Source organism: Astatotilapia calliptera, chromosome 8 (genome assembly GCF_900246225.1).
Source record: "Astatotilapia calliptera chromosome 8, fAstCal1.2, whole genome shotgun sequence".
Classification (NCBI taxonomy): Eukaryota; Metazoa; Chordata; class Actinopteri; order Cichliformes; family Cichlidae; genus Astatotilapia; species Astatotilapia calliptera.
In genome coordinates this window covers 7,729,445-7,745,169 of record NC_039309.1, presented here as the reverse complement: position 1 = coordinate 7,745,169, position 15,725 = coordinate 7,729,445, and the positions used below count along the sequence as shown (strand labels likewise).

General features: G+C 39.1%; 1 protein-coding gene across 6 annotated transcripts in view; it reads left to right on the top strand.

Moving 5' to 3' along the window:
• The window catches only part of sdk2b (sidekick cell adhesion molecule 2b), a 278,236-nt gene that overhangs the window by 119,595 nt on the left and 142,916 nt on the right, over window positions 1-15,725 (top strand). The gene's annotated exons all lie outside the window — the stretch shown is intronic.

Below are 15,725 nucleotides of genomic sequence, written 5' to 3'. Positions count from 1 at the left end.
AACACATAAAAAGAAACCCTGAGAATGCACAATGTCTTTCAAGGCACTGCAGAACCAAACAACACAAGAAAGCATGACATGCAATGCACTGTAACATATTACAGCCACGCACAATGCAGTGCATTCAATTTTTTTAAACAACATAATATAAATCCACGCAATGCTGTGAAATAAAAGACAATAGTACTGCAGAATAGCGAATTGACGCCCACCAAAAGTAATTTTTTCTCTCTCTCCCTACCTTAATGAAGTTTTATATAGGAATTAATTTATAATAAACACAGCACTTATTTGCCATAATCAGTACATACCTTCCATTCTTTAACATGGATATTTCAAGAAGGAAGAATTTCTTGTTTTTTATTAATGTCTGATGATTTCACGCTGCCATCCAGAAAAGTTTTAGCAACCACAAGCTCACCAAAGGAAACCATGCCTTCAAACTGTAGAATAGCTCATGTGCAGTTACAATACACACAGGAGAAAATGTCAGCTTCTCACGATTAGTACAGTTCCTACAACATTATCAACAATCTGTACTGTTTCCTGAGAGAGCACCGTTTTAATTTATTTTTTAATCTATTTTATTTTTAGTTTTGAATGGAAGAATGTAGCACCAGTAAAAGTAACATAAGGTAACCGATATTCTGAAACTTAGAGGGCAAATAGATTTAGGTATAATCTCCATCACTTCCACAACATAAAAGCTCTATATCCTGCCTAAGGCATTCATCTTTGACAAGTATCAGCCTGCTTTCAGATTGGAGAGTCACTTAAAATAAATAAGCCGTTTATAACAAACTCGTAGTTCATGGAATTCATAGCTATGCGTATGACCTCGTCTTTAAAGGGTCACCGGTTAGATGTAACCTGTGCTTAAATACTAAGTGGAACCAAATGTAATTAGGTTTATACTAAGGTCAGAATATGTTGGTTTATGGTTGTCTGACTTATGACAACAATGAAAACTTTATGGGCATAGGGCAAGGGAAGGTCACTTTGCTGAAGAATGAATACTGTATGAATGACGAGTGTGCGTTTTACTGAATTCCTCTTCAGGTAACCTTACACATCACCAGCCCCGTCTACTCCTAGGACATATAAAAGCTAGTAAAATGTTACTCTGTTGTTAAAAATGTGCAGTATCTATGTAACATCTCCTTGCATCATCAGTTATTTTTAAGTTGGAGTGCAGTGAATGCAGTTAACCTTTAGCTATTCTGTACTTGGATCATTACAAAATCAAATAAATAAACAAATTACTTGAATATTTTAGATCACATTTAACGTGAATATCCGTCCTCTGAGCATTATTCAGTACTGTGCAAGACTCGAGCCACATCTCATTGTCTTTAAACTTAAAAGAAATATGTGCAGCAATTGATTGAAACATGTGGAAACATACACTGAAATACAGCATATACAAAAAAACAGAGCTGGTAGAATTTGTTGTATAATCATTAAGGTAATTTTGGGGATGACAATGTTTTTTCTTAAACACGCTTGAATTCTCTTAAGCAAATTTATTGTAATTTCTTTAAATAGTACCTCTTCAATGATGTTGAGGGCTCTGTGGAGGTCAGTACATGACTGACAATGTTCCACTGTGGGGGTTTCTTTCTATTTTTTTACTGCACTGTCAGTGTATTTGTGATAAATTAGGCCATTGCCAACCATACACTTTCTACATGGCACTGCATGGTGGCTCAAACTCTGACAGCACTTTTATGTGCTCATAATCCCATCAATTTTGACAATGTCCCCAATGTTACTGGCTGAAATGCAGCCCCAAACCACAACAGAGCCTCTTCTCTGTTTCACAAATGGCTTTAGACACTCACTGTGAAGCTCTCTTCTGATCTTCTCCGTACATATTGACATTGATGTAAACCAAAAATTTAAAATTTGGTTTCATCACACCACAATATTTGTTTATTACAGTTCTTTTATAATTTGGCACACCTCAGGGGTTTTTTTTTCCTTTTCTTACAAATGGCTTCTTGACAGCCAGCTTTCCACTGAGACCATTTCAGATGAAGCTTTGGCAAACAGCAGATGGATCAACTGAAGGGCCAGATGCATCTCTCAGGGCCTCTGTCAGGTCTTTGCTGAATGTTTTTTTTTTCCTATTTCCTATGGACTGCACACAAGGCCATACATTGTGTGCATATATATCTCTTTGAGAAGGTTTTATCTGTTCAAAGATATGGCTAAATTAATGCAAACCAATTATATTTATTTTAACTTAATTTACTGATTGTCATTTTATTTTTGCATAGGTCTTTTCAAGATACTTCAAATGTTCAGTAGAGACAAGCCTTAATCCTGGAAAGACCAGGATCAAGCAGAGTCCATTTTCCACAGTTGTCTTGAATTTATCTCAGTGCTTATTCATGTCCATGCCCATAATTTTTCTCATCTCCAGTAATGTCATCCTGCTGAAATCCTTTCACTATCTCGCCTGCCAGTTTGTCCTGACCAGTGTTATGATAATGTAAAATTTCAAATCAATTCCACTGCTATCCAGGCTGGTTAGCGGCTGAAATTAATTTGTAATAGCCTCAAATACTAAAGTGCACACATACAGGACAGGTTACACGTGGCTAATGAGTTAAGAAGTTCAAATATTTTTTCTCCATTTGGAAAGACAGTAGGTAAACGAGGATTTTATCCCATGTAAAATACAATTAAGTTGATAATGAGGGAGTAATTGAAAGTTTCATACTCCTTTGAGCAAAATAAAATGCAGGATTTTAAAAATCTTTGGCATATATATATGACATTTTTTGTCAAAGCAATATTTAATGTATGTTTTTGTCACCAGGTTTTAAACCTTAAGAAAACAGTCAGTTCAGTAAGTGTTTGGACGATAACAAAATTGTTATAAATTCTGTTTTTGTACGACAAAGAAATGGAACCAGTCGACATTGAAATGTGGACTTTTAGCTTTAATTAATTGTGTTTAGTCATTTGGGAATTACAGACAGCTTTTTCACATAGTCCCTCACTTTTCACAGGGTCAGAATTGGGCAAACAAAAATATTCATAAGTCCAAGGATTATGTTTAACATTTGGATGCCAATTCTTTGCAGTCAATAACCGCCCAGAGTCTGGGACCCATGGGCATCCCAAAGCAGAGATTTAAATTCCTAATCTCTCGACCACACTTGTTAGTGAAGCTCACATTCATATTCTTTAGTTGCAAACAGATTAGGTCACAGAAAACATGAGCATGTTCAAAGAACATGCTGAGTTAGCATATTCATGCACACCACCTGCTGTCCTGATCAGTTTTGCATCAGTTGATTGTATCTGAGCAGAATGTTTAAGCTCTATGTACTTCAGAATTTCTCTTTCTGCTTCTATCATCAGTCACATCGTCATTAAATACTAGTGACCTAGTTCCACTGGAAGCCACGCATGGCTTTGCCATATACAGTAACTGTATTTAACATGTTTTACAAATGATGCGGCATGCTTTGGATCACAACCCCTTTCTTTCCTTTTCCATATGTGCTTTTCCTATCATTATTGTACAAGTAAGTCTTAAGGCATACTCACAAGAGCAACCCTGCAGAGTAACCCCAAGCCTATTTGACCCCCAAAGTCCAGTTCATTTGACAAGGCTGTGCTCAGGTGCAGTTAAGTGCACCATATCCTGATCCACCTGAAGAGGTGGTCCTGGCATGATTCAGTTGGACTCAGTCAAGATACACAGGTAATGTGATTGGTAATCGCCCAGGCACGAAGCTCCTACACTTTCTCCGTGACAGCTGCCTGTGTGACAATCTAGTAAGTAAAAGAAAATAACAAATATGTGGAAAAACAGTGTCTCACCACTTTCCTAATTAATCCACAGGGCACATAAAAACCAGAAACTCATTGTGTTCTGGAAGAGTGCTTTTTAAGAGTTTTTGCGGGTGAAAGAGAGCGTATCTGAGAGAGGAGTTAAGATGCTGAGACAAAGTGCAGCAGAATTAGGCCCACAAGTATAACATGAGTGCCTGCCAGCAGGAGAGTGAATTCGTGGGACAGTAGTGCTCAGGTGCAGTAGAAGGCCTGCCTAGTGTGAATGCACCACTGGATTTATGTGTCCAAAGAATCCTGGTGGACTGTTGTTCTCTCTTAAATATTTTCTGACAAGTCTAACCTGGCCTTTCTTTGATTGTGTTTTAGATATGGATATTAGACTTTGATAATGACAAGCAAACCTTTTGAAAGCACTTTTGACTTTACTTTGACGTTCGTTAAAGGAAGAAAATCTGCCACTTTAGATTTCTCGTGTCATCATCCAGGCCTTTTGGTGTCATTGACCATTGACAATGCCTCTTTGGCGTGCATATTAAGAGCTCCTATGAACAGCTACTGAATCCAACACTAGAATCAATCTTTTAGCGCCTAAATTTGTCAGTACAGATAACGAGAAAATTGGGTGACGAGTGGCTGTGAAGCTGCTTATTGGTGATTTTTTACAGTTTTTACTTAGACTGAGTGAAAAAAGAAAAGAAAAAGTCTCTGTAAAAATAATAATGACATGACTCCTACATAATTTATTGAAATCAAGCTGAATGCAGTCACATCTTGATTTGATCATTTCAAATCCACATTCTGGTGGTGTACAGAGACAAAATGAATTGCCTCCTATGACTTACAGACCTACCCAAATATAGATTGGCAACCTGTCAAGGGTGTACGCAACTCTCCCCCCATGACAGCTGGGATAGGCTCCGCCCCCCTGCAATCCGAAAATTGATAAGCAGCCAGGAAAATGAACTGATGGATGAACTTATCAAGCTACCTTACACTCTAAGTACAGTATAGTCACTACATATTGCAAATGTTCAACCGAACCAGCCCTTTATCAGATTCCCGCTCACCTATTGCTGGAGAAACAATATCAGTCTACTGCTGAAACTGTTTTATAGATTGTTCAAAGCAGAGGTTGTCAGATTTAATTTGTAGGCTTTCAAGTTGTCAAAACTGTCAGTAGAACTTGCTGTGACATTGACACAGTCATTAGTGTTCTCTATCAGTGCAGGACTCCATTTATATCTTCCTGCTTATCTCAGGCCAGAATTTGAAAACTGCAACATTGCAGTCATTACTGATTGTGGTTGGGCACAGAGCATATCCCTGGCCTCATGTTCTACCAAAATGGCATATTAGAGTTTGGAAATCAATGAAAGTCTTGGAATATAGAGCACAGTGTGCACTGTGCCCCATTAATGTGCCCTGGCTAAGTTTGTCATCCTGCTACATGATTGCGGGAAATTTGGTGGTTAGAATTTTACCCTCTTTCTCCCCTCGTCCTCAATTTTTCTCACATATATGACTCCTTGCCAGAACCTACTAAAATTCTTAAGGAAACAGAGTGCACAAATACACCCTTTCTTTGGAACCCAAATATTTGAATGGCTCAAATATCCCCTGCTGTCATGTACAAGCAGGAATTTAAAAAGCAGTTTTAAAAACTCTGCTTATCCTGGCCTTCACACTCCTTCAACTTTTTGCTTCTTTTCATTGTCAGCTTTTTCTTTTTGTAACCATGCCACCTCCTCCACTCGCTTTCAGAAGCATCCAAGTGATGCTGCAGTGGTTATCGGAGTCTTGAGGCACCTTTATACTGGTAATTACATTTAATGCATTTACAAAGCTGAAGGTAGTCTTTTTGCTTACACTGTACAATGTGAAAGATTCAGTCCCTGGCCTCTACTGCAACATGTCTTTATCTTATTTATCAGGGTTAATTAATGTATTTATTGAAAATGTTTCTAGCAATTTGTCCTTGACAAGTTAAAATAAACCCAAGCAAAGAACAGGAAGATTTTCATTATCAGTGTTGGTGAATAATAAGGTTGTTTAACTGTAAACATGAGTCAGTACAGATTTGAATCCACTCTCTGGTTGTTAAAACCCAACAGTTAATACTAGATTTAGTTTACAGGTGGAATGCGGTTTATTATAACATGGCAAGCATTCTCTGCTTTGAAGCTCCCTCATACACGTAAGTATATCCAGAAATATAGTTAGTTATTCAATCGTTCCCATGAGGAGGACAGAATGGAGTTTGATATTTCAAACTTACAGGGATTTCAATTTCCCTTATCACTTTTAATTGACAGCTAAGCTTTCACCAAGCCCCCACAGTAAGGCATGAACTCTGATTTTGTGTCTTTTATCTGTTCCTCAAAAAATGTATACATAAAAGATTTTTTTTCCATCTCCATGTTAAATATTTTTGCCTGCTCTCCTTTAAGTTCTTTGTTACACATCTTCCACTAGCTAGACTAGAATTCCCACAAGCTATGACTTATAAAAAACCTTTAGTCAGGCTGTCAGTGTTCTGAGCCATGCCTGCCAGACAGCAGCCTTTGATTCAGAGTTTAACACTTGGGAATACCTACAATATGTGGATTTGTGTCTCTCATGGGACTCCCATTTCATTACTTCCTTCAGCCATCATATAGCGTCGAGTTTATTTCCTTCCCCCAGGCAGACTAAATCTGGTCCAGTGCCAGGCAGACTCACCATGGAACATTGCTATAAAATTAAGCCTAATCGTCCCAGCCTTTGTAAGTGGTTTTACCTTTAAGGAGCCATTTTGTACTGAACAGACCTGTTCAGGGACTATAGCCATGGCTGATAGCAGTTTTGCAGTGTCACCAAAAAGCAACAAAAGTCTGTACTGCGAGGGACACACCTCGTGCTTTTGAAGCCATATTTCTCACCCAGCATTGCCTTATAAAATATTAATTGCAAATACATATTTAATAATACAAATTTTCATGGAATGTATCATTTGACTCTTTTAAATTAGGTATACTACTGAATATATATACACACATACATACATATACCGTAATTACCGGACTACAAAGCGCACCCGAATATTAGCCGCACAAGCTAAAATCAGGGGAAAATCCTGTTTTGTACATACATTAGCCGCACCTGACTAAAAGCCGCAGGTGTTTCAATGTTGACTTATCATATGTAAGAGAATATGCACAAAGGGAATTGTCAGGAAAGAGATGGCTGTTTGGAGACACATCACTTTTATTAATATTTTGAAAAACAAGTTATGGGTACATATTTGCATAACTTTTTAGGTATATGTACAAGTATCGGTAATTACAAGTACGAAACATGTACTGTGCTTCATAAATGAGTAACAAATGTAGTACATAACAATAACCTACAGCACACCAGAAAAATAGATTCGGACCACCTTTTAGGCTCAGGTGCAGTGACACGGCTTTAACAAGAAGAAAAGTCAGTCATTCACCACCATCTTTCTCTTCTTCCTGCGCACTAAAACCACCAAAGTCCTCTCCTCCAGTGTCGGATACGAACAGGCTCAGGATGGCTTCGTCATCCACTCTCCGCTTCTCTCCTTCGTTGTCACTTTCAAAACCAAAGAAATCCTCGTTGTCAGTGTCAGAGTCGAACACCCTCAGAAGGGCCGTGGCGGTGTCCTCCTCTCCATCGTGCAGCAGTCCAACCCTTCGAAATCCATTGGTGATCGTGGATGTTTTCACACTTTTCCACGCTATCAAAATCCACTGGTGGAGTTGGGCATAACTTGCTTTTCGCAAGTTTATCGCCGCTCATCATCCACGCCTCCTGCTGAACGCCTAGTGCTACTTTGAAGTTTGTTTTTCGCGCTACTTTGTACGGCACTACGTTGTCTGGCGGACGGACATGTGACAAACATACCACTCTTGAACCCCGATCCTTCCGCCAGGCAACGTAGTGCCGTACAACAGCGGAACAAACAAAACAAATCGTCTTACGATATCACAAAAATCATGGACAATCTATAGAAAAGCCGCACCTGACTAAAAGCCGCAGGGTTCAAAGCTTATGCAAAAAGTAGCGATTTATAGCCCGACAATTACGGTATACATGCTTATTTACTGCTAGTGCCCCGTCGTTTCACCTTGGCGTTGTGGGCTTAATGAAGTCTGTTAGGAGCCACCCTATGTGTTTCACCTGAATGCCAGTGTTAATTACACCTTTAATGGACTTGCTGTTCCTGTGGTTTTGTCTCTCATGGCAACCTTCACAACATTAATTGAAACTCCCCCACCTTCACGAGAGGAAACGCCTCAATTAACCTCTCCCAGTGGCTATAACTGGTCAATTACTTCACCCCATTCCCCCACCCCTCCCCCTGTGCTGCAGGTCAACAAACACAGTCACAGTTTGCATGGCGTGTCATCTAAAGGCCATACTACTGAAGCCATGTCTTTAATCTAACACTGTAGAGTTGTAGACCGCTGTGTATATTTGTTTGTTTTTTTGCATTTTTCTTATGCCGTCACGTGTATGTTTATTCCTGCAGGGGTGTGTTTCAATTTGAGCAAATGAGACTCTATTCATCTGGATAGCTGAATAGAGTTGTGCCCTTATTAAAGCAGTTTTCATTTCCTATACAGTATGACACTGATCCCGATTGGCATTCTGACATTGAGTGCCAGTCGATTTCAATTCCCTTTGCATCTCTCCCTCTCTTTCCCCCTGTACCCACTTATGCAGCAAAGTTTGATTTGCCTCCAGTTTCTCATATTGAATGAAACCAATTGTCCTTCAGAGGGAGACTAAGGGAGAGACAGAGACGAGAGAAAAGAAAGACAAGAGAGAAGAAAGAAAATTAGAGAGAGGCTAAACAGTAGAAGAGGAGAATCAGACAAGCAGGGTAGATATGGGTCAGTCTTCCGTCCCATTAATCTGTTAGACCTACAGAAAGCAGAGAGGAAAAAAAGATAATGAAGAACAGAAGCCATGTGAGTGATGTCAGCTGTTCCCTTACAGTTATCTCTTTCTTGTCTTTCTTTCTGTGTCAGTCTCCTTTTTTGTCATCTGTTCTTTATTCTTTAGTAGGCCAGGTTTCACAATGAGCTCACCCGAAACTCTGGCTGATTATGACCCACACCCACTTTCACACCTTGGCTCATGTGATTAGGTAGAGGATCATCATGGGGTCCTTTGTCCCTCTTTGGGGGGAAACTCCCACTGGGTTTAAATCTGGGCCTCTCCACCATTTGACCCTTAGAACTGAAGAAGCTTCTTGGATGAGAGGTGAAACGTCTTCAAGCAACTCAAAGAAGTCCAGACGCTTTTCTTTCCAAGCTCCTTAGACTTGTTATCAGTGGAGAGTTGCTACATTCGGCCCTCGTGGCTGCACAGGCAGGATAAACACACACACACAAACATGAAGATACAAGGATCCACATAAAATAGGGGGAAAAAACGTATGCACACAAGCTGGCTGGTTGCCGGACATGGTGTCCTGCCAGAGTCAGGAACATGGGGGGGAGAAAAAAGCCACCTTATCTAAAGCTGCTCCACTGATAACTCCCAACACCTGCAAATAGTTGGTCTGGTGAGATAATGATGAGTGGGAAACTGTGTGGGTAAAGGCAGCATGTTCTCACTCTCATCTTGTCATAACGATGCTTACGATTTTCCACCATGCAGAGTTTTAAGCAGTTCCTCGACAAAATATGTATGCTGAATGACACCACAGACTTGATGTGCTCGCTCTCATCACTCTTGCAAGATGCACAACTGTGGCAAATAAGAAAATGGTTGAGAAGCTTGTTGCAGATGGGAGAAATTCGCCTTGTAAAATGTGAAATGAAAATGGAAAAATAGCCATCCCAGACAGGACTGAAACACAGTCCACCCCACCTGCTTCACTGTTCAAACTTTTGCTGGTGCTTATCTTTCCTTAAGTAGGAAAATCATATTTTGACGGATGATACTGAACAACACAATATGGTGCTAAAGTGGTAGTAATGTCATTAGAAGGGGGTCCTGACGAAGATTAGATTAGAAAGACAAAACTGAATATCGTAATCCTCTACTTACAAACGGCCTCTAATGTGCATTAGCTAATTCCCTTGATGACACCTTCTTGGTATTTTGATGCGTGACATTTCAAAAAGTTTGACGTTGAGCTTGTAAACATATAGAAAATAGCAAAAGTATTCCTTAGAGAGCATAATCTGTTAATCAGTGTTGCTACCATTAAAACCTACAAATTTATATTTTCATTTGTCCTCAGATGATCTCTGTCATTGTAGGGTGTTGCCAGCATACAAGGAGTTGAATCTGATATAAGCTTGGTTGCTTCCTGATAGTGCAAGGAGAGAAAGAGAGCTATCAGGGAGAGTTATTTGAGCATGCTGCCTTGGCAGTGTATGTGGGCTGGCTATCTGGAGGACATCTCAGTGATCTATGAAGGGAACAGTTCGACCTGGGAAAGACAATTTTCAGCCATTTTCAACAATGCAGAGCTTCAAGACAAATGTGGTGCAGTGTGACATTCTGTAAAGGAGTTAGATGAACGTTTTTTTGGGGATCTGTAGAGATCAGTGATTACCTAGATAATTTGTGACACCTTCTGATTCACTGAGAGAGGTGGTGGTGGGGGGGGACAATAAAGCAGGTACAGGGAGAAAATACTTCACAAAGAGACGGAGAGAAATGCAGCAGGAACAACGAATTGCTGTCGGTTTTAGTTTTAGATTACCACCTCCGTGTTTTCAAATCAGGGAAAGCAGCATTCAAAACTTAACTTGAAATTTCCTTACTTGGGTACTTGGTGATTGTTATTCACAGTATGAGGTTCCAAGGTATTGAGGTAGGGGTGGGTGATATAAACGATATACGATAGAAACGATATAAATTTGCCCAACAATAGAGATTTTGACTATACCGCTCTATCGCGATAGCGCATGTTAATGATGGATGTCATCAAACTGCGCCTGTTTTGGTCGAAAGCATCGCAGTGGCTGCAACAATTATTATCTGCAAATTATGCCGAGAGTCATAGCAAAGAGATGAAGCACTTTTGAAATATGGGGAAAGCCAAAAACTGCGCTTCCTCCACTTCCGTAACATTGATTCATTAATGTTGAATCCTCTCGCAGCTGCTCTATGTTGCAGTATATTAATGACTAACCTCGTATTGTGGATGAATGATCTCAGTTGTTCTCCTGACTGAAGTTTGGCCCGTGTATAGCATCCTGCTATGCGATTGTATTTGTCCCTGACCACCAGAAACCCTCACGTTAACTTTTATCGAGTGGAAAAAAAGTTGGCGTTCATCCTCCAGCTTCACTGTGCTAATGTTATGCTAACATAGTTGTGTTGCTAGCAATCACGTAGCACAACATTATATACCAGGTAGTCCAACTTCAGTAACCCTGCAAACGCCACTGCTGTTTAGTTTTCTGTCTTCATTATTTTGGAAGTGGTAGCAGAGCTGTACGTTTTAATTAGTTTTAAAAAAATCTCTCAGTCAGAACATGGTATGTCATGTTTAGGTGGAAACTAGGGTCAAAAATGTTTCAACCCAGTTTGTTTTGCAGATTCTGTACAGCAGCTTTAGTATAGGGAGAACACAAATTCCAGATTGTGTGAGTAAAATCAGTTTTTTTTCTCTTTGTCAGTTTAACAGTTTCTGTTGTGCCTGTCACTGTTCCCTGTCTGTTTTCTTACATGGTTCTTCCTGACCTTGTACTTTCTCCTCACATTCCCTTCTTTCCTCTCTCCCTCTTTGGACTGACAATCATACACAAATAGATTCAATTAGATGAAAAATTACATTAATGTGAAAAAAAATACTATTAAGATCACTAACAAAAAGTCCTCTCTCAGTGTACTTTCAACCAAAAGGCAAATAACCAAATCACATGAACATCTAATAAAAGATATAAATATTGAAACACTGATCCAACATTATTCTTGATTGACGGATCATTTGATTTTACACTTTTACCTGAATGTGGCTCCTTTTTTTGAAAAAAACTTCCTTATATCCATTATGAACCTGGCTGTCGCTCTGTGTACACACACACACACACACACACACACACACACACACAGTTATAAGGTTACCATTTCAAACAGGACAGTGGTAACAACAGCAGGTTACGGACAATTTTAAGTTTTAGATTTTAAATAGGCTGTATACATTTCAATGGGAGCAACAGGACAGTCAGATGTTGCTGATTTTACTACAGAGCAGGACGAATTGTAGGGTAGCAAACATCGACAGAAAGGTTTTCAACGCTGCAGGTTACCTGGGTGTAATGTTTTTCAGCTAAAAAGAAACATGGTCTGACTCCTCCCTAACTATATAAAGAGTAACTAGGGTTGCCACGATTAGTCGACTATCAAAATCGTCGACGACTAATTTAATAGTCGATGCGTCATTTGAAGCTTTATAAGATCCCAAAAGACGCAGGAATAAGTAGTAGGATTTAAGAGTGTAATAACGGACTGAAACAGAAGATGGCAGCACTGGATGTACAAGGATGCCAGCTGCTGTTAAAACCTGAAGAAGAAGAAGCTGTGTCCCAGAATTCATAGCACGGCCCTGCTCAATTTCCAACAATGGCAGCAGCTAGTTAGTTTTAAGATTATTCTTATTATTCTTTCTGGGTCACAAAATAAACGTTTAACATGTTTTTAGGCGAGAATGTAGCTGTGTAAACCTCAAATATCTGCTCAGTTTATCAAGACACCACATATTTTCAAAAGCGCCGTTTTCGGAGACATCTGTTACCCACTAGCTCAATAGCGAGCCGGGTTCAAGGCTCACTAGAGCCGCTGAGAACACCGGACTCCCGTCAAATCGTCTTCAAACCTACCGCTATCCTGCTACTCAGGATAAACATGTAATATAAGTCACTTAGATAACTTAAAAATGTTATTGTTTGGCTTTTTTCAATATTTTATTTGTTCCTGTGTAAATCGGTTTGGCTGAGATTATAGTTTTTACACAGCTGAATAAACGTCAAGCAGACAACTGATTATCAGAAGTGTGAGATGCTCGAGAATATACTCCAGTGTCCCGTTATATTTTAGATAGCAAGGAGCAGACGAGACTGAGTTTATTAAACTTCACCAAAACAATCTGCAAATTTCATTAAAATTTAATAAACCATCATCTTGTCTTTATTTTTAGTTAGCACTAGAGATGGCACGATACCACTTTTTTATGTCCGATACCGATACCGATATCATAAATTTGGATATCTGCCGATACCGATATGAATCCGATATAGTGTTTTTTAATCAACAAAACTGTTTTTTAAATATCTTGCTGCATTTTGTATAAGTTCATACTCAAGTTTAAAACAACAACTACACTAAAGCTATTCTGTTATACCTGTATGCAAAAAAACAATATTTCATAGTTCAGCAATACTGATCAATCTAATAAACTTAAACCTACACCATCCTCCCTATTCTGGTATTTTAAAGAGTACTTAGCATAAATATTAAGCAACCTAACTAATAGGGTTCCAACTCCCAGCAACAACAAAAATAAATAAATAAAAAACAGGGAACCACCCCTCACGCTCCACCCCATGATGCTTAATCGACGTAATCAACCTTAATTTGATGCAGTGTGAAAAAAAAATGCACAGAAATCAATTATTTTTCAAGAAATATTAAATAGATTCAACATCTTTCTTCAACAAAATTGCAGACTGCACAGATGGTACCTTCCCAAAGGAAAAAGTACTATAGCTTACTAGGGTATATTAGACTTAACAGTTACTATATACAATAATGGACTTCTATACATTTTACATCAGATTAAAACTTTGGGTGTAAGATTCAGATAAATATTAAATAATTAAAAGCTAGACATTTTAAATGAGAATAAGAAAGAAAAGTATGTCTTTGTGCCCTCTTTTCCCTGTTAATGCCCTATCGGCCCCCCTGGCTAAACTTTGCTAGATCCGCCCCTGCACAGTTACCAGCCGTCAGCTACGTAGAAAAAGATCCTCGAGTAGAAAGTTATAATAAATAAATTCTAACAACAGCTGATCAAGCTTAAATGTGCTGCTGTTGTTCAGCCGCTGGTTTCCTCTGTCTGGTGCAAAGTGGGCCAAAAGCAAACAAGAGACACGGACTCGCGACAGAAAAGCCGATCAGCTGATCATTAAGCAGTTTCATGATTGAAGTAGCAGCCGGAGAGCAAGAGGCAGTCGCTCGTTAAGCTTAACGCAGGAATGCTTTACAAACATTCAGAGATGGACTTACACACTTGCTTTACTTCTCTCGGGGATAACTTTGTCGGAGATGAAATGCGGGGTTGCTAAGCGAAGCTCCACATGCTATCCAGACCACCGACAGTTCCCGCATGCCACAGCCGCTCTATCACGTGATGCATACTGCTCCGACGTGCTAATGTTCTGAGGTGAGTTACAGCATGTTGCAAGTTTTGTGAGGTGCTTTCGTGATATTTAATGGATCGGATTACATTTATTATTTTTCTCCGATATCCGATCCAGTAATTTAGGTCAGCATTGGACCGATACCGATACGTAATATCAGATCGGTCCATCTCTAGTTAGCACATACCTTAAACACTTCAAGCTGTAAGCTAATGATAATTATATAAGAGCAGATGCATGCTGGTGCATTAAGCTGTACGTTGTACGTCCAATGGATGCATGATCTGATTAGTCGACTAATCGCAAAAATAATCGGTGACTAGTCGACTATCAAAATAATCGTTTGTGGCAGCCCTATACATAAGGCACACTCTGGATTTTTGAGAAAGTTAACGGATTTTAGTTGTGCCTTATAGTGTGGAAAATACGTTATACAGAAGAAAAGAATATATCGCGATATATATCGTTACCGCACATGCGTCAAATTATATCGCGATATGAATTTTAGGCCATATCGCCCAGCCCTATATTGAGGTTTGTACATGATAGGCTGTTTTAGACTTTGTTGGCCTAGATCACAGTGGGTGGCTTTTGGAATATCAATATCTTCCAGTACAACCAGAGACAGCTCTGCTGTCTTTAATTGAATGACAGAAACGAAACACTTAAGATTACTTGTGCTGTCACAGCATTCCTAAAATAAGGACATACAAGTTATATGTGTATACAGTCATGAAAAAAAAGGATTTTGCACAGAGTCCTATGAAAACTATGTACACCCCATGACCACCTTTAGTAGCAGTACCTTGAAGTAATCATTTTCTGTATAACATAATCGGCCTCTCAAATCGTTATGGGGGAATTTTGGTTTGCTAGCAGTCATTCATGCACAGATTTCTAAAAATCCTTGAAATCTGTGGTTTGACTGGGTCATTGCAGCATTTTGATTCTTTTTTTTAGCCATTCTGTTGTGGATTTGCATGTGTGCTTGGGATTATTTTGCTATTGGATAACGCATTTTGGCCAAGCTTTAGCTGTTGGACAAATAGCCTGATATTTAAGTTAATGGTCACCTCAATGATTGTAAAGTGCCAAGGTCTTGTGGCTGTAAAACAAGCCCAAAACATCACTCCTCTACTACTATGCTTGACAGTTGGTATGAGGTGTTATATTGATATGCTATGTTTGATTTTGTCCAAACATGGTGCTCTGCATCATGGCCAAACATCTTCACTTCTTGTCTGTCCAAAGGACATTATTCCAGAAGTCTTGTCTTTTCTTCAGATCCATATAAAACAAAGCTGTGCTACCATGTCCGTTTAAGAGAAAAGAGGCTTTCTCCCGGCAACTCTTGCAGAAAGAGTTGCCTTGTCATGAACTTTAACTTGCAACATGATAGTTATTCATCATATAGTCGTCTGAGGTGATTTTCATTTCATCCATAAATTGTTTGCTCAGGTTCAGGTTGTGCAAGATTTAGAGCATTTTCTTTGTTGTCTTGTATTGTTTTTATTATTATTATTATTA